Here is a 25,069-nt window from a genome sequence, read left to right as displayed (position 1 = left end):
TGCCTCCCTTGTGCTGCCTTTCTCTTCCCTCCCTCCCCGTTTTTGTTCCATTGCTTTTTGCCTGTTTCCTAAAACTGGCCTGTGGCACTCAGGGTCAAACAGACTATCCATTCTCCAGCATGAATGTGCCTTTTAATTAGAGACCTAGAGAGCAGTTCAGCTGAATGCGCCCGTACTCCTCCCATGGCCACTCTGGTGCAGAAAGTTTCCCACCCCACCTCGGGTTTTAGCAGGTGCTCCTACTCTGGGGAGGCCGACTCACAGCTGATGTCTTCCCCATTCCCACCTCTGCTGCTGGAGGTTTCATCCTGCCTGGGGTGAGACGCACAAGGCAGTTCCTGCCACTGGGCACAAGTGCTGGGTCCAGGCTGGGCTGAGGGCTTAAAATTCAGCTTTCTAATCCCAGGGTTAACCTTTCTGCTGGGGGCAGCCTAGAAACCAGCCCTCATTGTGGATGCTGAACTGGTGCCTGTCCCCAATCATACCTGTGCCTTTATCGCTTTGAGCATCTCATGGTATTACCTGGTTCTTTTTCCAGAAACCTTTGTGTTGGTTACAAATTATTTTCCACTGTAGCTGGGCTATGCAAAGAGTATTCCGTCTGTCAATTCCCCACTCCTTAAGAGCGATGTTGTTAAAGCCAGGAATAGCCCTGACAGGAAGCTTTGGGAAACGCAAAGAATGAAGACCTCGCTTTCTGTCCCCAGATCCTGACTTTTCCAAAGTGCCTTAAAAGAAAGGAGACAAGGATCCTGGGTGGTAACCTTTTTGTTACTTTACTTTTAAAAACGAAATTCTGACTTTTTTTTCTTTTTTGTTTTCCTATTACATTTTCTTTCATGTTCCATTGTAATAGTCAAGTCTGTGGTTCATTCTCAGGACCACCCGAGACGCTGCTTCACCACCCGTTCCTCGTTTGCTCATCTTCTGGTGCGCTCATGGGGTCCACCTGGGCCCAGGGTTAAGCCTAGCCCTGGTCTGGATCATCAGATGCTGCAGCGCTTACTTCCTCCCTGGGGAGTCGAGTACTGAGGGTTCAGGAGCATTTCCTTCACCTGGAAGTTGTCACCATGACATTGTCATGTGCCCCTCTCTGTTTCTGTCCATTCTATTGCTGGTGACCCTCTAAGGTGGCCTCTGGGAAAGGTCAGAGGGCAGAGGTGGCGCAAGAGGGTAAAGGAAATGCTGGTGCTGCCCCTCAGGGCCTCTGCTGACCAGTGGTGGGAGGGTGGGCTGGAGGGAGGGGTGCCTCACACGGCTGGGAGGGGAGCCTTCCTGTCCTAGAGACCTGTGTGCTGTGTATTTTAATTTCCCATGTACCCAAATGTATGTATTTACCATTGTAAGTGGGTGAATGTCTGACCTTGGTGTTCAAAACAGAACTGTATTTTTGCCCTTAAAATCCAGTAATATAACGTGAATAAATGACCCTATCTTTGTAACGGCAGGTGGTCTCTCTTCTGATGTAAGGGGTTAGATTCCTCCAAAGCTGCAGGGCAGTGATGGGGGCTGCCTGCTGGGAGGGTCTGAGGAAAGCGGGGTTCTACCTCCTCTGCCTGCCTCACTGTGTGTGGGGCAGACTGAGGGCTTGGGTGAGGGGAGGAGATGTTATCTCACCTGCCTGGGATCTTATGCACCTTACCGGAATCAGCCATTTCCCCATCTGAGTCTCATACGGATATCTGTAAAATGGGAATAGTAACACACAGACTTTTTGAGGCTTAAAAGAGATGTGTCTGAAATATAGCGGCAGGCACCTCACAGGTACTTACCACATAGTAGCTGAGGACCCTTCAGAGAAGAAGTTTTCCCAGCAGTTCTCTGGCTCTGTTCTGTTTTCCACACAAGCCAGCATGTTCTCAGAGCTATTTACACAAGGTGTTCACAGTGTAGCTTAGATTAATAAGCTTTCTTCTCAGCCCCAGGAAATTTAACCTGGCACTACCAAAGGTCTTAGCTGTGCCCCATGGACTTGAGACAGTAAGTACCTTGGGCACCTCCTCCTGTGCCCCAGGTCAGGCACTGCAGCCTCTGATATGTGGCTTTGATTGAATTGGCTTCTGGAAGAAATGGGCCAGAGGAAACTGGTGTGCGGGAGAGGTCACCCCCAAGCTGTCCAGGCTGAGGGGGTCACAGGCCCTGCTGGATGGAGCTGTGATTATGGGACCAGCTGGGAAACTGAGCTGGAAGAACAGCCCCCTGAAGCCCCACCAGGGCCTTCTGGCCGTCTCCACCCATCCCTGTGACTGCTGGAAGGAGCCCTAGTAGCCTCAGGCTTGAGCACTGGCTGGCACTCAGATCTGTCTTTCTGACCAGACTCCTTTGGACAGAGTGCTGCCTTGCAGGGCTTTGTAAGCAATAAGGTCTGGGTTAAGTGGGGCACCCTTCCCTTTCCCAAAATGCATGGACACCGCCGAGTACTTAGGAGAGGCCACAATGCCTGTCTTCAAATCCTGTTGCTGCTTTTTCCCAGTTTCATGACCTTGAGTGAGTGACTTAGCCTCTCTATGCCTCAGTTTGTTCATCTGTGTAATGGGATAACAGTACTTCTTTCATAGGATTGTCAGGGAGATCAGGTGAATTAATTTTATAAAGCACTCAGACCATATCTAGTTCATAATAAGCATTATGCACATTACAAATATTTGTTAAATTTTAAAAGTGCAGGTACACACGCGTACCAACATATACATAGGCTGCTGTGTACACGGTACCCACATATACACATGTACACACCAGGTGTGCTGGGGATCTTTTTCCTCTTCTGGGGCGCATGTCTGGGACTTAACTGTGTGGCACTTGGGTGAATGGATCTCAGGGTAAGTGACCACTCCTCTTCTGGAGACACCTGAGACCTCAGCAATGCTATTTCCCCACCCATTCCTGCCTGCCCTGAGGGAAGGTGTTCGGAATGGTGGCTTTGGCAAGGGAGGGGGGCCCACATCCTGTGTTGGTGGGCTCCAAGGTGCCAGGAAGATGGGAGGAAGACGGCCAGGGCCAGGCTCCTGGGGTAGCCATTTCCTTGAGAAGTGCCCTTAGTCTGCCGTTTCACCTGGGACCCAAACCAAGTCTGAGCCAGGGCAGAGCCCAGTAGCCATGGGTGTGGATTTGGTGGGTACCAGTCTTACCCCCGGAGAAGGCAATGGCAACCACTCCAGTACTCTTTGCCTGGAAAATCCCACGGACGGAGGAGCCTGGTGGGCTGCAGTCCATGGGGTCGCTAAGAGTCGGACACTACTGAGCGACTTCACTTTCACTTTTCATTTTCATGCATTGGAGAAGGAAATGGCAACCCACTCCTGTGTTCTTGCCTGGAGAATCCCAGGGACGGGGGAGCCTGTTGGGCTAACGTCTATGGGGTCGCACAGCGTCGGACACGACTGAAGAGACTTAGCAGCAGCAGCAGTCTTACCCCCCAATAAAGTACCTCTTCCATGAGAGAATGTGACCTGGATGCCTAATCACTGACCCACAGATGTCCTTTGGAGGCAAGGCTGTGGTGCCCAGATGGCCAGTGTGCCCATGGAGGTATATGAGTGAAACCTCCCCGGCAGGAGTTTTTGCTTCTGGTGATAGAGGGAAGCCGTGTGTGGGGAGGATTGGGGGAAGGTGGAGGAAATGAGAAGATGACCGAGTGTTAGGTATTGCCAAGTCTCCACCACTCTCCTGAGCTCGCCTCCTGTTTATTCCAGGAGGTGGGAGTTTGGACATTCCTAGGGGCTGATTTCTTCTTAAAACTGGAACTTCTTACCCCATCAGAAAGGAAATGAGGTTTGCTAGCTGAGCCGGTTGTGCCAGATGAACCTCATTTCCTCCCCTGGCACGGTCCCCAGGCAGAGAATGTGGCCTCTGCCTTCATTTGGGCTCCAGGACCTGTCCCCAGGCTGGGTGGCAGAGGAGCCAGCAGTGTCTGAAAGTCGTGTTTAGTGATAGGGTCAATGGACCAGAAAGCAGAGGACCGTGACATTCCCACGATACTGGCACTTGAGCAAGTTATGTGCCAGGACACCAGGCAGGGGCCAGGAGGAGGGCTGGAGGAAGCCACACAAAGAGTGGTCACTATGTCTGGCCCTCTGATTTCCCACTCCCTGGCTCACTCAGTTCAAGTCTGTTCCCCTCCCTGAGCCTCAGTTTGCTCTCCAGTTTTATGAATCTACCCCTGGTCTCCCCATAGTTTTTCCCTTCCCATAGGAGGAAGTGCTGTGGTCTCGGGTTTCCCCTTGTTCCTGAGACTCACCCTTCATGCTGCCTTGAAGGAAGTTATTTTATCTGAGTCTTCATTTGTAAAAATAGCAGGATCACTCCTGCCTTCCCCCTTTTCTCCCAGGACAGACTTGAGCATCACAGGATACACCTTTTTTTTTTTTTTTAGTATATTTTGATGTGGACCATTTTTAAAAGTCTTTATTGAATTTCTTACTTCTGTGTTGCTTCTGTTTCATGTTTCAGATTTTCTGGCCAAGAGTAATGTGGGGTCTTAACTCACTGACCAGGAATCGAACACTCACCCTCTGCATTGGAAGGTGAAGTCTTAACCACTGACCACCAGGAAAGTCCCACAAGATACACTCTTAAAACTCTACCTGGAAAAAGAAAAAAGTAATTCTACCTGGGATTTCCCAGGCGGTCCAGTGGTTAAGAATCCACCTTTCAATGCAGGGGACAAGAGTTCGATCCCTGGTCAGGGAACTAAAATTCCATACACTGCAGGGCAACTAAGCCCACACACCACAACTACTGAGCTCTTGTACTGCAACTAAGACTTGATTCAGCCAAATCAATCAATAAATTGTTTTTTGAAACTTTGAAAAACAAAGTGAAAATTTCTACCTGGAGGAGTGGGCTGGAATGCTATTGCTTTTCTGTCTCCCTCTTCTGCCTGTGGCCCCTCCAACTTTGAACAGACTCCTGTCACCTGCTTCCCCTTGGGTTTTTCAGATTGAGGCTTCCTGATTATCCCATCGGCCCTGAGGGAGGAGCAAGGGAGCCTCTGTAGTAGCTGTGTTTACCCTGCCATTACTCATAACACTGAAAGCCTAAGAGCCACCATCAGTGGGGGCTGTGCTCAGTGAAATCAGGTGTGTCCAAACAAGGTGACCACTGAGCATGATAAAGTAGATCTGTACTTACTGATTGGAAAGACGTCTGAGGGGAGAAGGAAAACTATAGAATGGGATCTCCATATAAGACAGGAAATGCCTGAATAATTTAGTGCAAAAATCATTCTGTGATTGTGGGAGCAGATACACAAGCAATAAGATGGAAAGATGATCTCCTCTCTCTGCACCGCTTTTGTGGCCAGACTCCCAGCCTAGGGTAACAACCTTTAGTGTTCGGGGGCTGCCTGAGTGCTGAGGCCTTTAACAGGACCAGCCCCATTGAGAGAATGAGCTGGGTTTTCCCCAGGGGAGTTGTTCAGTTGCTCAGTCATGTCTGGGGGCTTTGCCACCGCATGGACTGCAGCACACCAGGCTTCCCTGTCCTTCACCATCTCCCGGAGTTTGCTCCAACTCATGTCCATTGAGTCGCTGATGCCATCCAACCATCTCATCCTTTGCCATCCCCTTCTCCTCCTGCCTTCAGTCTTTCCCAGCATCAGCATCTTTTCCAGGGGAGTTGCATTCCCTCAAAGTGCCCAGATGTGGAAGGGAGACAGGTCCTCTTTCTCTGAGGAGAGGCCTGTGCCCTGTTCACATTGGGCGGGGTGGGGACGTGGCATGCTGTGGGGTTGTCCATGAAGGCTGGACAGGATCAACTCAGCCTCAGAAGTTTCTATCAGTTCTCTTGGGTTTAGAAACATAAAAATTAGAACAGTTTGCCACTCTTTTCTGAGTGCCATTGAGCATTCACACCTGTTATACTTGGGTAATTAAAATGTTAACCAACCAAAAAAAGTGGCGAGGGCAGGGGGCACTGTGCTTCTTGGCTCTGGAGGGGCAAGATTGGCCTGAGACATCTCATCAGGAGTCTGGGAGGAGCAGGAAGTGAGGGGGATCTGGCTGCCTGTGGATCTTTGGTCCCAGAATCCAGGAGTCCTGTTGCTGGCATGAGGAGGCTCTGCCATCTGGATTTTGATGCAGACCCAAGCCTAGAGCTCTCAGAGATTCATTTCCGGGCCAGATGTGAGTGCTGGACGATTGGCATGTCCTCTGGGACCTCATCCTGCCTGGGAGGCATGTGCCAGGGGAGGGTGGGCACCAGGCTGTGACTAGTAAGAGTGCACTCCACTGCCTTGGAATCTCTGTCTGGTGGGGTGCCAAGAGCTGCATGCCCAGTCTTGCCCCCACTGCTGCTCGGCTCCATGGGAGCCCAGCCAGCTTGAGCTTCCTGCACTGAGAGACTGGACAGGGTGGGCCACCAGCCATCATCCAGCTGGGGACTAGGGCCATTGGGGGGCTTTCAGAGTGCTCCCTCTCTGCAAAATGTCCTGTTGCTGTGACTTTGGTGACTGCTTTTCCCTGACAACAGCAGCACAGGGACAGGCCAGCTCCCAGGCTCTAGCTCTGAGGTCTCCCACTTCACCGAGGGTCTGTAATGATGGATGGAAGAGGAGGACCTGGCGAACTGCTGCTCCACTGTGACCCTTCACACAGCTTCTCCCCTTTTGAGCACACCTGGCGCTTTGCCGCAACCTGTGCTGCAGTGCTCATTACAATCATCCCCACCATGAGAAACACAGGCTTGAGGCGGTCATGTAAGGACACAAGATCACACAGAGTTATTCTCTGATGCAGGAGTGCTGAGTCCCAGCCCGGGCTCTGTTCACAGAACCATGATCCAGTCACTCGTCAGCTTCAGGGGCTCATCCTCCACAAAACAGCATGGGAGCTGGAGGCCGGGGAAGGAGGGTGCCCCGCCTCAGCCGGAAGACAGGAGCCTCGCCTTGAGCCTCGCTGCTGCAGTGTCACTAAGAGAAGTGCAGTATAGACTGCGGGCTGGACCCAAGACCTGGTTTCCGTTTTGTGTGGTTTGGATTCTGTTTCATTTTCCTTTTACAGTTCTAGAGGACTTGGGAAGCCAGTATACTCGGTGGCAACAGCTCCCTATGCCAGGGATATCATTGCAGCCTCCATCTGGGAGACACAATGGAGTGGTTAACCACACTGGAGTGGTTAACACTGAAATCATCCATGACGATTCAGGGGGCCTGGGTCATGGGTACAGAGAGTAAGGGAGACCCTTGAGAGCTGAGGGTCCACACGGACCTGAAGAAGTTGGGACTGCTTTTTGCCTTTGGAAGCGTCGCTCTGGGCGGCAAGAAGCAGCCCCTTGTTCACAGACAGTACAGCTCCTTCTGAAATTAAAAGATGCTTGCTTCTTGGAAGAAAAGCAATGACAAACCTAGATGGTGTATTTAAAAGTAGAGACATTACTTTGCCTACAAAGGTTGTATAGTCAAAGCTATTGATTTTTCCAGTAGTCATGTATGGATGTGAGAGTTGGACGGTAAAAAAGGCTGAGTGCCAAAAACTTGATGCCTTTGAACTGTACTGGAGAAGACTCTTGCAAGTCCCTTGGACTGTAAAGAGATCCAACCAGTCAATCGTAAAGGAAATCAACCCTGAATATTCATCGGAAGGACTTATGCTGAAACTGAAGCTCCAATACTTTGGCCCCCTGATATGAAGAGCCAACTCATTGGAAAAGACCCTGATGCTGGGAAAGATTGAAGGCAGGAGGAGAAGCGGACAACAGAGGATGAGACGGTTGGATGGCATCACTGACTCAATGGCCGTGAGTTTGAGCAAACGCCAGGAAATAGTGAAGGACAGGGAGGCCTGGTGTACTGCAGCCCATGAGGTTACAAAGAGTCGGACGTGGCTGAGTGACTGAACAACAACGGCCCCTTCATCCCAGTGCTCAGTCCTACCCTTCCCCTGGGCTAACACCTGGCATCCAGGGGGCTCAGCATGGTGTTGTCCCAAGGCTCCCGGGGACGTGCGGGAGGGCCGAGGCCGAGAGGCAGGCGGCTCTGCTGGTGCCTGGACTCCTACTCATCTCTCCCTTTTCCTTCTTGTCACCCTTCTCCTCACCGTACACCCTCTGCCCAAAGGAGGGCAGCTGTCACCCCATTCCCAATCCTCCCAAACTTTCTTAGCCAATGGCATTTTCCTAAGTGAAGCCAGCGGCCGTGTCTTGATGATTCATGATTTTTAGACTGTCTCAATCAAGAGTTCTGAAAAGTTCCGCTGGGTTTAACTTCATCACACTCGGTGATTTACGTTTCACGTGGTTTGCTCTGGATGGAAACTGACCTAGCCACAATGAGACGTGGAATGAGGAGAGCTGACCTGCTGCCGAGGATGGAGGAAACCTCTGCCATGACCAATCTGTTGGGCAATGTCTCTCAGATGCCAGGCTGGGCCATGCTGCCAGCTTGGAACACTCTGCCTCTGATTCAGGTGCTGGGGCTCAACTCCGTCTCTCACAGGCCCTGGACTTGGTGACTGGTGGGCCTGGCTGATGAGCTTGGCCGTGCTGGCTCCATGGGGTCTGTGGGCACTCTCCCTACCTTGGACCTGCCCTGTCTTGCACGTTCACTGTCCACACCCTCCAGAAGATCTTTTCAGGGCTTTTCTTCATCGAAAACAGTGCCTGCCAGGCCTTTCCCTGGCTCACTAGTAATACTGAGTGAGCACATGCCATAGCACACTGCTGGAGTGACTGGCTTCAGGAGGATGAGACAGGAGAGAAAACTGAGGAAGGCCAGTGTTGACTTGCTAGGTGTGACCAAGGCCATATCCTCTCTGGTCCCCATCCAGAAACTGTCTGAGGAGGATGTGAGAGCCCACTGGGGCTGCTGGCTGTGGTTCTAGGAAAACTCTGGGGTGGTTTATTCCTCCAGCCCTCTCTGCCTGTTTGAGGTTGCTGCTGGGGCACTTAAGCCAGGAGTCAAGGCCAGAAACAAAAGTCCTCTTTGTTAGTCCAGGAAACCAGGAAGGGGGAAGGTAGAAGGAAGGGTAGATCCAAGTCACCCCCAGGGTCAGGGTCCAGAGTCCAAAGGGAACTGGACTGCAAGCCTTCCTGGAGGGACATTATGCTTTTCCTTCTTCCTTGTCTTATCACCTGTACTGAAGCTGCAATAAATCAGAGTTCAGCTCACAAGGTGAAACACAAGGCTTTTGCCCAGGGCATTTGGTAGCCAGGCTTCTGCTTTCTCACGAAAGTTCCACCAGAAAACCACCACCACCATCACCGTACTTGTTGAGATCCTGACTGAAATTATGATGAATCTATGAAACGACCCAGGCTTCCTGGGTGACTCAGGTGGTTAAGCATCTGCCCACTGTGCAGGAGACTTGGGTTCAATCCCTGTGTCAGGAAGATCTCCTGGAGAAGGGCATGGCAACCCACTCTAGTATTCTTGCCTGGAGAATCCCATGGACAGAGGAGCCTGGTGGGCTACAATCCTTGGGGTCACAGAGAGTTGGACATGACTGAGCCACTAACACTTTCACTTTTCTTTCTATGGACCACTGTAAGGAGACTTGATCTCTTTTATCTATAAAAGATAAATGTACTATAATCCTCTTTTGGTTAGGTCTTTGTAAAATTTTTTGGCCGCGCCTTGCAGTTTGCAGGATCTTAGTTCCCTGATCAAGGATTGAACCTGGCCCAGGCAGTGAAAGTGCCAAGTCTTAACCACTGGACTGCCAGAGAACTCTGGTTTAGGTCTTCTTATTTTAGGGTTCTTACACTTTTCCCTCCTAGGTATTCGGTATATTTATATTGTAATAAATAATGTTGTTGTTCTTTAATCGCTAAGTTGTGTCCGACTCTTTGCAACCCATAGACTGCAGTGTTCCAGGCTTCCCTGTCCTTTACTATCTCCCGGAGTTTGTTCAGATTCATGTCCATCGAGTTGGTGATGCTGTCTAACCATCTTGTGCTCTGCCACCTCCTTCTTTTGCCTTCCATCTTTCCCAGCATCAGGGTCTTTTCCAATAAGTCGGCTCTTTGCATCAGATAGACAAAGTATTGGAGTTTAAACTTTAGCATCAGTGAATGTTCAGGGTTAATCTTCTTTAGTATTGACTGGTTTGGGCTTCCCTGGTGGCTCAGACAGTAAAGAGTCTGCCTGCAATGCAGGAGACCCAGGTTCGATCCCTGGGTCGGGAAGATACCCTAGAGAAGGAAATGGCCACCCACTCCAATATTCTTGCCTGGAGAATACCACGGACAGAGGAGCATGATGGTCTACAGTCCATGGGGTTGCAAAAGAATTGGATGCAACTTAACAACTAAACCACAACTTAACTTTAAAAATTATCAGCATCTACTTAACTTGTTTCACTCCTATCCCTACGCTGTCTCAGATTATTTTGAATCAAATACCTGACATTATGATATTTCATTGTCTATCACTAAAAGGTCAGTATTCTTTCTAAAACCCAAATATAATAATTAATAATAACTCTTTAATATCAAATATTCAGTCGGTGTTCAAATTCCTCCAGTTGTTTCACGCATGCTCAGTCATTCAGTTGTGTCTGACTCTTTAAGATCTTAAGGACTGTAGTTTGCCAGGCTCCTCTCTCCATAGGATTCTCCAGAAAAGACTACTGGAATGAGTTGCCATTTCCTCCAGCGGATATTCCCAACCCAGGGATCAAATCCACATCTGTGGCTCCTGAATTGGCAGGCAGATTCTTTACCACTGAGCCACCTGGGAAACCCCTCCAATTGTTTGGTATGTTTTTATTTATATATATATATTTTCAGAATCCTACCTTTTCTATTGAAGGTATTTTCACTGGATATAGAATTGAACCTAGAAATTATTGTTTTCTTTCAGTCCTTTCAAATAAAATTGCATTGATTATTGCTTTCCATTGTTTCTTATAAAAATTATTTATTAGTTGAATTGTTGCTTCTTTCTTTTTAATGGACTTCCCTTGTAGCTCAGCTGGCAAAGAATCTGCCTGCAATGTGGGATACCTGGGTTCAATACCTGGGTTGGGAAGATCCCCTGGAGAAGGGAAAGGCTACCCGCTCCCGTATTCTGGCCTGGAGAATTCCATGGACTGTATGTATAGTCCATGGGGTCGCAAAGAGTCTGACACGACTGAGTGACTTTCACTTTCTTTCTTTTTAAGGTAACATGTCTTTTTTCCTCTGTATGCTTTTAAGATTTTCTTTACTCACTGGTTTTGAGTAGCTTTGCTGTGACACTGTGGCTAGGTGTGGATTTCTTTTTACTTATCCTATTTGTATTTCCAGGACTTCTTGAATCTCTGGCTTAATGTCTTTTTTCCGCTTTGAAAAGTTTTCAGCCATTAACCCTTCAAGATTTGCTTTTATCCTGTTCTCTGTCTCTTCTTCCTGGAATTTGAGCTACTAATGTATTAGATCTTTTCATCACACCCTTTATGAATTGTTCCTCTCCTGTATTTTTTGTACTTTTGTCTCTCAGCAATTATTTCTGGTTATTTTTTAATGACATTTTCCAATTATGAATTCTTTCTTTAGCTGTCAGGTGGTCTGGTAATCCTGTCTGTGATTTCTCTCTATTGATTATTATATTTTTAGTGCTAGAATTTCCATGTAGTTTTTGCTGTTTTCTCCAGTCCTCCGTTGATACTCTCAGTCTTGTCTTTCAACATGGTGAAAGTATGTTAGTCACTCAGTCATGTCCGACTCTTTGAGACCCCAGTGACTATAGCCCGCCAGGCTCCTCTGTCCATGAAATTCTCCAAGCAAGAATACTGGAGTGGGTAACCATTCCCTTCTTCCCAACCCAGGGATCAAACCCAGGGCTCCTGCATTGCAGGCAGATTCTTTACTATCTGAGCCATCAGGGAAGCCCTTCAACATGTAAACATAGTTAAAGTCTGTGTCTTATAATTCTAATATTTGGAGCCCTTGTAGAGTTGTTTCTATTGTCTATTGTTTTTGCTGGTTTTCACTTAATCTTTATTCAGAGTACACGGGCTATTGTCCTTGCAAAACACAAGCAAAAAATTGTTTATAGTGACACTTTGAGGCCTGAGATGTCTTTCTTCAGAAAGGATTTAAGTTTGCTTCTGCCAGGCTCTTGGTACTCCAGAATTACTTTATTTCAATTTCAACGATTGAGATGACTTAAAGCTGATCCCTATGAGAGCCCATGCACTTAAAATTCATCCTTACTTCTAAGGTTCAACTTTTCGGTATCTTAACCCAAGGGAGATTCATCAGAGATTCTCACTTTGGCCATTCCTAGCCTTCTCTTCAAAAAAACGCCATCTGTCTCTTGGTTATCTATTCTGGTACTAAAACATATACCCCACCCCTACGCAGGGAAAAAGTGGTCCCAAACCCCAATTTATTATCTCTTCTGTGCCTTGTAGCAGATTCATTTTATGTTTTCCATTGTAGGTGGGCTGGGCCAAACTGCAAGTAGTTTGGAAACTCTATTTAACCTTCTGAACCCCAGTATTCTCAAGATGAGGCCCTGCTGCTGCTGCTAAGTCACTTCAGTCGTGTCCGACTCTGTGCGACCCCATAGACGGCAGCCCTCCAGGCTCCCCCGTCCCTGGGATTCTCCAGGCAAGAACACTGGAGTGGGTTGCCATTTCCTTCTCCAACAAGATGAGGCCCTAGATGTGCTCACTGGATTTGGCAACAGGAAATCATTGACAGTCCTGACGTGAGCAGGTTTTGTGGAATGAAAGTCAGATTGAAATAGGTTAGGAGTGAATGAGGTGAGGGGTAGAAATAGTATTTGGGGAGCAACTTATTCTAGAAATCTGGCTATGAAGGAAAGCAGAGAAGTGATGTGGGAGAAGAACAGGGATGATGTGGGTCAAAGAAGAACTTTGAGAGTGAGAGATACCAGAGTATATTTGTATGTTGATGGGTATGCTTGCACTGATATATGAGTACATATTTACCACCATCATGACAGGTATATTTCATACCCATATGACAGGTAAATTCATAACTTGGCTTTCCATATCTGCCTGATGTGTGTTTTTTTTTAATTTTACTTTATTTTTTGGCAACATTGTGCAGCTTGTGGGATCTTAGTTCCCTGATCAAGGATCAAATCTGGGCCCCAGCAGTGAAAGCACCGTGTCCTAACCACTGGACTGCCAGGGAATTCCCTACCTCATGTGTTCTAATTAGTATGAGTCGAAGTGCATGGGTCCTGCCACTTTAGGAGTCCCAGCTCTGGCCCAGCCTTTCTTATCACATCCATAGTTGCTTTCATTTCTTCTTCTAGTCACTCCTACATCATCCTTGGCCCTAGACTAAGTCCCCAGCCCCTTTAGCTAATCTGATGCTTCTAACTAGGGTTCCTACCATGAGAGTCAGCAGTTTTCAGCCCCTTCTAAAAACAGGAAGCCACCAGAGCCCTTCATATTTATTATGTGCCATAATAAATTTTTGGTGTTGGGAGCTCTGAAGTGGAAATTTAAACACGTCCCTTCTCACTTAGTAACACTCCTCGGCTCCCTATTTTCTTCTGGCTGAAGCCTACCTGTCTCTCAAGCTTCACCCTTCTCACTCTTGCTCCCATACAGCAGGCTGCTGTGTGGGCTAAGGCTGACCTGTCTGGAAAAAGGATGCTTGGTTTGGGGAAGGCAGGGGCTCTGGGTGTCAGAGCTTGTTTGGCCAGCCTGGGCCACTACTGCAGGGCTACCCTGTTCCCCGGGGAGGCTCTGCTTCTCTTGGTGGGGAGCCCCTGGGGTGGCACTTGAGCCAGAACTCCAGTGCCAGGGAGACGAAGGTAGGAACAGACATCCTGGACCAGTGAGCCAGGGCTGGGCCGTGCCAAGCCCTTTGTTTCTAACTTGGGAGAGGATTCAAGTTTCTGTCTTTTTTTTTTCCCTAAGAACTGGGGATGTGCCACATGGGCACCACAGAGGCCAGAATCAACAAGAAAAACAATACCCTAGGGAAAAACTTATTCCCTTAAGTCACAGGATTGTGGGGTGTGTGTCAAAGGTTTCATGTCTGTCACATGACTTTATGTTTCTATATATGTATTTCATACTTGAGTATGATACCATGAAGCACCCTGTGGGGCTCCTGGGCACAAGGTCTTTCTGTGTCCCCCATTTCTTTGATTATAGGAAACAGCCTCTATTCAGCCTCATGACCTTCCCTGAGTTACAATGGGCAGATTCAAGCAGTTGTTAATTAGGGAAGGGTGGGGATGTGAAGTGGCTTCCCAGGAGGCGCTGTGATAAAGAATTCGCCTGCCAATGCACGGGATGCAAGATGTGGGTTCAATACCTGGGTCGGGGAGATCCCCAGGAGGAGGAAATGGCAGCCTACTCCAGTGTTCTTGCCTCAAAAATTCCTTGGACAGAGGAGCCTGGTGGGTTACAGTCCAGGGGGCTGCAAACAACTGAACAGGACGGAGCAACTGAGTATGTGCACACGCATGCCCAGGAGTGGGATTTCTGGATACGGTAGGTAACTGGGGATGTGAGACCAGAGAAAAACAGTCAAAAGCAGCCTTGGGGCGAGATCCCCATCAAAGGATACACACAACAATATCTTCGAGCTGTTTTGCAGATACTGAAACCCCCTCTAGGTGGGAGAAGTTAATGATTAATGATGGTATGCTGCCCACAAGGCTGGAGACCCCAGACCAGTTGGACCTGAAGGTTGATGATGTTGACTCCTGCTTAGCTCACCACCAACCCCCTTAGAAGAATATCCATGAGCTGATCATGCCTTCTTTGAACAATTACTATAAAACTTCTCACCATCTTCCCCAAGTGGGAACACATGGTTTGAGGGCATTAGCTCTGTCTCCGAGATTTGATTGAGCACCGGTGTACAGAGAAGCTGAGCTTTCAGCAGCAGTACGTGCCCATCCCTGTGTCCCCGTGTGTGTCCCTGTGTGTGTTGTAAGGTGGGAGGGAGAAGAGGTGAGGGTCTGCGTTGTGTCCGTGCGTCTGTGATGCCTGTGTATATCTGCACGTATGTCTGTATTCTGTGTCTGGGGTGTATCTGCCATAAGTTTGCTTGAGTTTTTCAGCCTTCATATGTTCATATGTACTTAGCCCCCCAGTTCTAGGCTTCCGCGCCAGCGCTTCTTCACTCTACTTCAGCCACTCCCTCTTGTCGTCATGTCCCGAATCTCATCAGCAGTGGAAAAGGTGCCACCTCAGAAGTCTCAACAATCCAGCATTTCAGACTCTGATGTGCCCTTCTCTCTCTCCAGTTCTCTCACACCACACTTGTCTTCTACTTCGGCAGGGCCTCCTGCAAAATTTTCATGGCTCCCCATCTCTTCCAGCCTTGACCTCCAGGTGTATTCTTCAATGGCAGCTTCACTGTTCTGTGCCGTGTGCTCAGTTATGTCTGACTCTTTGCAACCCTATGGACTGTAGCCCGCAGGTTCCTCTGTCCATGGAATTTTCCCAGCAAAAGAATACTGGAGTGGATAGCCATGCCCTCCTCCAGGGGGCCTTCCTGACCCAGAGATCGAACCCGTGGGTCCCATGTATCCTGCATTGCAGGCAGATTTTTTTTACCCACTAAGCCATTGGGGAATTTCTCCCACTTCTACCCGACCTGGCTAATCCTCAACTATGTAGTGGAGCCTCACCAGAGAAACAATCATAAGGTGGGGGAGGAGGCGGGGAGGGGGTGGATAACTCTACATACAATGTGTCACCTGTAACTGCTGCTGGGGATTTCTCTACCCGATACAAACTGCCTTCCCTCTCCCACTTACAGATACGGCTTTTTCCCTACTGCACCCCTTTCCCCTACCTCAAAGGCTTCAATTGATCTCAGCACAATTGCCTCACCTCCCAGCACCTCTCTGAACACCCCTCTGCCTGAGGTCAGTGGGTGTGAATCTCTTCCATTTCCTGCCCCCTCCCACCTCCAAACTCGCCTGCAGTCGCCCCCATTTCCCCCTCCTTTTCCTGGATCATTGTGTCCTTCCTCACATTCAAGGCTGTGCTGTGCGTGCTAAGTCATTTCAGTTGTGTCTGACTCTGTGACCCTATGGACTGTAACTCACCAAGCTCCTCTGTCTGTGAGAATCTTCAGGCAAGAATACTAGAATGGGTTGCCATGCCCTCTTCCAGGGGATCGTCCCGACCCAGGGATCAAACCCTTGTCTCTTATGTCTCCTGCATTAGCAGGTGGGTTCTCTACCCCTAGTGCCACCTGGAAAGCCCACATTCAAGGCTAGATCCAGCCAAAAGAATCCAGCTCAGTTCTGTTTCGTCAGTACTCTTTTAATCAGCAGCTTTGGGTTGGGATTCCCAACCCAAAGCTGCTGAAGGAGACAAAAAGGGACCCTTTATTAGCTCACACAGCTAGGATGCCCAAAGTTGTATACTATTTAGGAACAGCTAGATCCAGGAACTCATGTGATATCGCCTGGACAATGTCACAATGAAGTGAAGTCGCTCAGTCGTGTCTGACTCTTTGCGACCCCATGGACTGTAGCCCACCAGGCTCCTCAGTCCATGAAATTTTCCAGGCAAGAGTACTGGAGTGGGTTGCCATTTCCTTCTCCAGGGGATCTTCCCAACCCAGGGATTGAACCCGGATCTCCTGCACTGCAGGCAGATGCTTTACTGTCTGAGCCACCAGGGAGTGCCTCAGTTTTCTCATCTGTAAAATGGTATATTAGTGGTCCTGACGACTCATAGTTTTTGTGAGAAATAGAAGCCATCATAAACTCAGATAGTGGGACTTCTCTGGTGGCCCAGTGGTTAAGAATTTACCTCCCAATGCAGGGGACATGGATTCAATCCCTTGTCAGGGAACTAAGATACCACATGCTGTGGGGCAACAGAGCCCACACACAGCAACTAAGGAAGCCTGTGCATAGCAATGAAGACCCAGCACCCAGCCAAAAAAAAAGAACTCAGCTCCTTGGTAGCTCTCAACTCTTTTTTCTCTGTGAAGCTGGTTTCATTCTTTTCTCTGCAATCTGACTTTCTTTCTTCCTCAGTCAAGTAAAGAAAGTGCCTATCCACAATTCCTCAGCATATCAGGTCAGTCAGAACTAGAATATTTGATCCCAATTCTTAATACTTGGAAGAGAGAATTCTATCAGCATAGTATGGGTCTGTCCACCACTGGGCCATTCAGGAAGGGAAACATCTGATAAAACGTAGCTGTAGGCGGCCCACCCCTGAGTGAGGGTAGTTGGAAGGGGAAAGGAAAAAAAATTGTGAATTGACCAGACAACCCAAAAGGTGTGTGGGGAACAAAGAAAGTTAGATTGCAGAGAAAAGAATGAAATCAGCTGCATGGAGAAAAAAGAGTTGAGAGCTACCAAGGATGTTGTTTGGTCAACTCAAAATTCCCCATACACATCCAGGGAATGAACCTGGATCCTTTCCCTCAAAGTAGATAAAAGCCAAGCCTTCCAGGTGTCTAGATTTGGTCCTTATTCTATGTCTTATGGTCCCTGGAGGTTGATGGAAATTAGTCTGATAAGGAGATCAGAGATGCTTTATTTAAGAAAAGGACAACAGTGGAAACTCCCTGTGGGAAAGTACAGGAAGTTGCTGGGGCTTGTCCTGGCCTGCACCTGTGGATTCTATGTGCATAGATTCCAGATCAAAACTGTGTTAAGGGAAGCCTCTGGAAGCTACAAGTGCTGACAAGTCATGGTGTGGGGAGACAGGCACTCCAGCTCTGGCCTCCCATCTGAGCCTCAGGCTTGTGAGAAGATCACTTTCTTTGTAAACAAAAGCAGTGCTGGCCATACACCGCCATTGTGGCTTTGCGTCCCTGGAGCAGAATTAGCCAGCAGGGACCAGACAATGATTCCTGGTCAAGACAAAGTGGAGGATTACAGGGAACCATCCATTCACCCCCTGGCAGCACAGAAGGATACAAACCCATCTGTGAGAGACATCAAAGAGGGGAGGAGTGCTTCCCTGCAAAACTAACCAGTACTTCAGCTTGACTTTTAGTATGAATTTTCTTATTGTGTTAAGAAACATAAAGGAGTAGGGCTTTTACAATTCTTTATATCAACAATAGCAATAATAATATTATAACAATAAACTCATATAGCGTAAGGCAAAAGATTCACACAATCTGAAGAGAAACCAGAGTATAACAAACTCTTAATTAGTACTTACTACATGCCAGGCAGTGCTTTAAGTGATTTATACAGATTAGCTCATTTAATCCTCATAACTTTTGAAGTAGTACTATTGTTATCCTTATTTTACAGCTACCTCACACTTTACCTTGCTTATCTCATGGCTTCCTCCACCTGAAAAAACTTTCAACTGCTGCTATTTCTAAGTACCTGATTGCTCTACATTTTTAAGGTCATAAAACTGACTTATTTTTGACCCAGTTCAGGCTGTAGGATGCTGGTCAGCCTATGTTTTGTTTGCTCTTGGGTCTGGTATGGGAAGCGGATAGAAGTTACATGGTATAAAACATGAGTGCCTATGGTTGTCTTTTAGGTGGCGTTGTTGGTGAGGCTGTTTTCTTAACAAGTGTCTCCAAGATAGGCTTGTGTAGCTATCACAAGATAGGCCAAGCCTTGTGTCCTCAAGCTAGAAGTATTGTTTGTGCCCCGTCAGTCCCATGTCATTGCTCTCCTTGGAAGGCATCTTTCCTTTCCTTTTCCCTTCAGTCCTATACGCCTGGTCTTGGCTAGTCCACTGAGGACAGCATCCTCAGTCATTGGTCAAAGAAAGAAGGGAAGGGACCAGAGTCAGCATAGGTGAATTTTTACAAGCTTGGGACTCCCTCACTGTGAGATCTGGATGGGGCTCTTCAGCTCCTTTTTTCTACTTTCTTGTCTGTGTGATGGGACTCTTCAGTGCCTCCTACCAGCCTCATCCAGACAGGGTTGGCTGTCCACCCAAGGGTCATTCCACTAGCACCACCTACTCTTCCTTGCTGGATGGTGTGCAACTGTGTTTGGATGCTCAGGAAAGTGGTCCCTTCATGGCCCCAGGGGGCACATGTACATGCTTAGGCCGTGCATGGTAATTCCAATCCTTGCCAGTGATGGCTTTCAACTTGACAATGGACATACGATGATGCCTTGGCCAAGAGACCAGCTGAAGAGGGCATTTCTGGGAAGGCTTTTGTCCCTGGTAAATAAAGTATCCATGTGTGGAGTTCCCTGGTGGCTCAGTGGTTAGGACTTGGTGCTTTCACTGCCATGGCCTGGGTTCAATACCTGGTTGGGGAACTAAAATCCTGCAAGCCATGCAGCATGGTCGAAAGAAAAAAAGAAAAAGAAAACAAGGTATCCATGTGAAGATACTCTCCTTTTGACTCTAGAGTGACAGCCACATTGCAGTCTCTGAAGAGATCAGGCTTGCTCTTTGGGATTTACAGGAAAGCATGCTTTGTTCCAAGTTGGAACAGGTGGCCTTTATTCAAGTAGGTATACAGAAAAGGTCCTTCATCACAGATGATGCAGGAATTCCTGTAGGAGTTGGGAATTTAAAAAGAGGAGGTTGAGTTAGAAGATCTTTAAACCATGTCCTGCCACGAACAAGTAGAATTGTGTAATAATCTTTCTCTAGTCTTTGCCGTGTTATCTTGATGAAATTGGTGTAGTTTAATAGGAAGGGCCAAACTGTTGCTCCATTTTAGCACTCAAATATTGACCCTACCTTCTACTTTCACTGGACCAAGGATCTCTCTCCCATAAACCTCTCTCTCCTCCTTGATACCAAACAATGGCAGCTTTTCTGTGGTTGGCCTGCCCTCTGCTGGATTGAGAAGATGGGTTGCAGAGACATGGACTTCTGGGATGGGCCAGCTCTCCAGAAAGGACGTGATCAGGAGACTGGATTTCCTTTGGGTTCACTCAAGGCTATTGGTTCACAGCAGTTAGGTCTGGGAGTGTGGGGTAGGAATCTTCCTAATGAACACAACTGCCTGGTTTAGAGGTTAGAAAATGTGTGTGCTGTGTGCCTGTTTTGAGTTTCTTTATTCATGTACAGATGAAGAGATGTAAGAGAACTCATTTGTGTTAAAAACAAAACTTCCTAGATAAATTTATGGTTAGCAATTGTCAAAGCTTATCAACTTGCTAATAAGGAATTAGCAAGATAAAGCTTATGCTTTAGCTTGGATACAGAAGACTCACATAAGCAGCTAGTTTAGGGGGAGAAACTCCTTAACTACATAAAGCTTGCAGTTTCCTTACAAATAGTAACAAATGTCATAGTTAAGTCCCTTGTTACAGAGGAAATGTGGAGAGGGGGATTTGTGTTGCCAGGGACATTGGCTGTCAATCAGAGATTAAAGATCCAATATATCAAAGAAGCAAAGAATGAGGATACATCTGCACCTGCTACCTGTAATCATTGATATTTCTCCCAGCAATCTTGATTCCAGCTTGTGCTTCTTCCAGCCCAGCGTTCCTCATGATGTACTCTGCCTATAAGTTAAATAAGCAAGGTGACAATATACAGCCTTGACCTCAGATATGCAGATGACACTACCCTTATGGCAGAAAGTGAAGAGGAACTAAAAAGCCTCTTGATGAAAGTGAAAGAGGAGAGTGAAAAGGTTGGCTTGAAGCTCAACATTCAGAAAACAAAGATCATGGCATCTGGTCCCATCACTTCATGGGAAATAGATGGAAAAACAGTGGAAACAGTGTCAGACTTTATTTTTTGGGGCTCCAAAATCACTGCAGATGCTGATTACAGCCATGAAATTAAAAGACACTTACTCCTTGAAAGGACAGTTATGACCAACCTAGATAGTATATTAAAAAGTAGAGACATTACTTTGCCAACAAAGGTCCGTCTAGTCAAGGCTATGGTTTTTCCCATGGTCATGTATGAATGTGAGAGTTGGACTGTGAAGAAAGCTGATCGCTGAAGAATTGATGCTTTTGAACTGTGGTGTTGGAGAAGACTCTTGAGAGTCCCTTGGACTGCAAGGAGATCCAACCAGTCCATTCTAAAGGAGATCAATCCTGGGTGTTCATTGGAAAGACTGATGCTAAAGCTGAAACTGCAATACTTTGGCCACCTCATGCGACGAGTTGACTCACTGGAAAAGACTCTGATGCTGGGAAAGGTTGGGGGTGGGAGGAGAAGGGGACGACAGAGAATGAGATGGCTGGATGGCATCACCGACTCTGTGAACATGAGTTTGAGTGAAGTCCGGGATTTGGTGATGGACAGGGAGGCCTGGCGTGCTGTGATTCATGGGGTTGCAGAGAGTCGGACACGACTGAGTGACTGAACTGAACTGAACTGAACAGCAGACCGGGTAGATAGTTAGATAGAATAGGCTCATGAAACTCTTTGAAAATCTCGAGTCTAGATATGTTTTGGAGTTTGGAATTTTTATATTTTGGTAAGATAATATGGTATATATACTGTATATCTTATATCTCCCAGCAGGATCTAAGTGATACATAATTTAGTATATTAACACTTCTGCATAAGAATGTTCACATGAAAAGATTTTTAAATAGCCTCACTTAAATTCAGGACAGATTTTGCTGCTAAATAACTTATAAAGTATATAAAACATATTCAATTTTCACAGCTTTTTAAATTTCAGAATTACAGATAAGGAATTGTGGACCTATGTTTTCATAAAATGGGATGATACAACATATGCTATTTTTTAGAGAAAAAGTAATCAATTTAATTGTACCTATAATTGACTGAATAAATAGAAACTGAAGTGAAACCAAAGGAATTGCCGTACTTCACATAAATATTTCTTTATTACAAAATATATTATTTTCTAAAATATCTTTCCAAGGTTAAAAGATGAGAGTAAGGAAAATAATAAGAGATTGGAGTCATTCTCTTGGTTGGAATAATTTCTGGCAGGGATCTTCTCAACATGTTTGAGTACTATTAGGCTCAAGGTCATCAAAATATTCTGTAACTTTTTCTTTAGTATCCTGAAATTCAAATAACACAATCTACTCATACAGACATTGAAAATATTAATATAAAGCCTAATATGTAGGAAGATAAAAATAAATTAATTTGTTATAAAATATAGTGATATGGATTTCAATATTTAAATCCTTGGGCATTACTACTAAAGATATAATGAAGCAGTGAGATGCATGCTGTATGTATAATTAACAAGTTTAGATTTAACATAAATTATAAGAACAGAAGCCATTCCATTCAAAATGATAGCAGAGGTGTGATGGACACTAGAATAAAACTTGGCATTAAGTAATTATATTGCTGTACAACTGAAACTAACAGAACATTGTAAATCAATAAAAAAATTTTAAAGTAATTATAGAGAAGACTGGGTGGCCTGGCGAATCAGGGGTGGGGCGAAGTAGGAGCTGGAGGAAGGAGGAAGGGCAGTACAGAGGCAGGCTCCAGGAGCCAGCAGTGCTAAGACATGCAGAACAAATCCAGGCTCGTAGACCCGTGAAAAAGGAGTGGCAGGCTGCATGGCTCCTGAAGGCTGTTACATGTATAGATCTTACTACACTTTCAGGTGGTGACAGCTTCCAACATTTAAAGACTGTGTTATAAAGCCAAATATCCAATCCGGGAAGACCTCTTAAAAGCTTTAAATATGCATGATAAAGGCATCACTACAGCTGCCGTTTGTGTTTATCCTGCCCATGTGTGTGATGCAGTGAAAGCTCTAAAGGTTGCAGGCTGTGACATCCCAGTGGCATCAGTGGCCACTGGCTTTCCAGCTGGACAGACTCACTTGAAAACACAATTAGAAGAGATCAGATTGGCCGTGGAAGATGTAGCTACGGAAATCGATGTGGTGATTAACAGGACCTTGGTGCTGACAGGCCAGTGGAAAGCCCTGCCTGATGAGATTCGTCAGTTTTGCAAGGCCTGTGGGGAGGCTCATCTCAAAACCATCTTAGACACAGGAGAACTTGGATCTCTCACCAATGTCTATAAAGCCAGTATGATAGCCATGATGGCAGGATCAGATTTTATTAAGACCTCTACGGGAAAAGAAACAGTAAATGCTACCTTTCCAGTAGCTATAGTTATGCTTCGGGCCATTAGAGATTTCTTCTGGAAAACTGGAAACAAGGTAGGTTTTAAACCGACTGGAGGCATCTGCAGCGCAAAGGACTCACTTGTGTGGCTCTCTCTCATAAAGGAGGAGCTGGGAGATGAGTGGATGAAGCCTGAACTCTTTCGAATAGGTGCCAGCACTCTGCTTGCCGACATCGAGAGGCAGATTTACCATCACGTGACTGGAAGATACGCAGCCTACCATGACCTCCCCATGTCTTAGATCATCAACAAATTCCAAAAACGTCCTTTGCAACAACGTGTAAAAATTATCTTTCTATGTGATTGCTGAAGTTATTTAATTAAAAAATGGAGGGATAGATAACTTTCCCCCCCCTTAAAATTTCCATTGAATTTAGCTTAAAGAATGAATGGGAAAAAACCAACTAATCTACACATGGTCCCCATTTCAGGCATATCTGAAATGATCTGAATTACTACATCTCCAGGGTTAATTTTGCAAAGGTTTTCTCTTAAGAACTCTGAGTAAAATGTTTATGATAGCGTTTTCATAATGTTAAATTTTAAGGGAGCAAATATCGACTTGTCCAAGAACCACGATGTGGCAAAAGAAAATGAAGCATCCCGAACTTCTCTTGCTCTTCCAAACTACTTCAGGACTAATTTCCTAATCACTCAGCATGAATTTCCTGCCATGATAATTCATCTTTAAATTTCGCAACAGATATGCTCTTTTACTAATTGTTTTGCTAATGAAATATCTGTCATTTTATATGAAACTATGGATAGCATTGAATATTTTTAATGAAAAAATTCCTGTTTATTAAAAAAACTTTAAATTGTAAAAAAAAAAGTAATTATAGAGAAGACTTACTTGTATACGCAAAATAAGAGAAGTAAATTTAATGCAAGTAAGAATAACCTGTTAAGTACTAGGTAGAGAAAATGAAGGCATATGCTAATTGTTGAAAATGAGCAGTGTCTTCTTTTCAAGGAAGTTGTTCTAATAATTTTCTATGTTGCATCATGAGATGGGATAGTGAAAAAATGTCAGAAATCATACCCCTATCTAGATATCTGACTACATGTTGGAGCAACTATTTAGAGTCTTAAGACCTTTGAGATCTTGGAGACCATGTCTTTCACAAGTTGATGGGAAACTGAGAAGATCTGAAAGAAGGAGAAATATTTAACAGTCTACAGAGAAGTTGTGTGGCAGACCTTTGGAGAAAATATCAGATAAGACTGAAAACCACTAGAAAATCTCCAAATAAATCATTTCAATATGTAATTTTCACAACATAGATTTCTTATCATTGTGCTGCAAATTTAAAAAAAATTGTACAGGATGGCAATAAAATATTTTAAAAAGTAATTTATATGAAATTCATTGATATGTCTACATTTCATTTGACTCTACTAATTTAATGATGTATGGTTTCAAGTCTATTAAAGGAAGTCTCAAATCTCCCTTTACACATTTGCATCTGGTTTCATTCTTTTTCCAGGAATTGTACCACTGCTGTGAAACCATTTTCAACTAAATACTTAGTTGGAAAAAAAGGCTACAAATAATTTAGGTCTTTCCAAGAAGTGAGTATGCAAATCCTGAGTCTCAAACTTTTCCTAATTAATTAAACTGTGTTTTGGCTTCAAAATCTTTCATTTATTTAAACTCAATAAACTTTTCCTGCAAATATAGCCTGGTTTGTAATATATTAATCAGCCCTATCTTTTATTAATTTATTTAGTTTTAATTGGAGGATAATTACTTTACAACATTGTGTTGGTTTGTCATACATGAACATGAATCAGTCAGAGGTACACATATGAATTTCATAGGTATACATAGGAATTCCAGTTGAGCTATTTCAAATCCTAAAAGTTGATGCTGTGAAAGTGCTGCACTCAATATGCCAGCAAATTTGGAAAACTCAGCAGTGGCCATAGGACTGGAAAAGTTCAGTTTTCATTCCAATCCCAAAGAAGGGCAATGCCAAAGAATGTTCAAACTACTGCACGATAGCACTCATCTCACACACTAGCAAAGTAATGCTCAAAATCCTCCAAGCTAGGCTTCAACAGTATATAAATCAAGAACTTCCAGATGGTCAAGCTGGATTTAGAAAAGGCAGAGGAACCAGAGATCAAATTGCCAACAT

The 25,069-nt window shown here is 45.8% G+C and overlaps 1 long non-coding RNA gene and 1 pseudogene across 1 annotated transcript; one reads left to right on the top strand and one right to left on the bottom strand.

The window, feature by feature from the left end:
- Window positions 1–50: 50 nt before the first annotated feature.
- LOC129556933 (uncharacterized) lies at window positions 51–1,861 on the bottom strand. The gene is made up of 3 exons (XR_008686130.2): window positions 1,773–1,861; window positions 1,618–1,682; window positions 51–1,055 (listed from the first exon to the last, which is right to left on the bottom strand). It is a non-coding gene; the product is annotated as an uncharacterized LOC129556933 (long non-coding RNA).
- Window positions 1,862–6,046: 4,185 nt separating this feature from the next.
- Window positions 6,047–24,268, top strand: LOC129556930 (deoxyribose-phosphate aldolase pseudogene; annotated as a pseudogene).
- Window positions 24,269–25,069: the final 801 nt, after the last annotated feature.

Source organism: Moschus berezovskii, chromosome 7 (assembly GCF_049115385.1).
Source record: "Moschus berezovskii isolate FMDL1 chromosome 7, NW_MosBer_1.0, whole genome shotgun sequence".
Lineage (NCBI taxonomy): Eukaryota > Metazoa > Chordata > Mammalia > Artiodactyla > Moschidae > Moschus > Moschus berezovskii.
The sequence above is the reverse complement of the archived record's forward strand: the minus strand, read 5'-3'. Positions and strand labels throughout refer to the sequence as shown.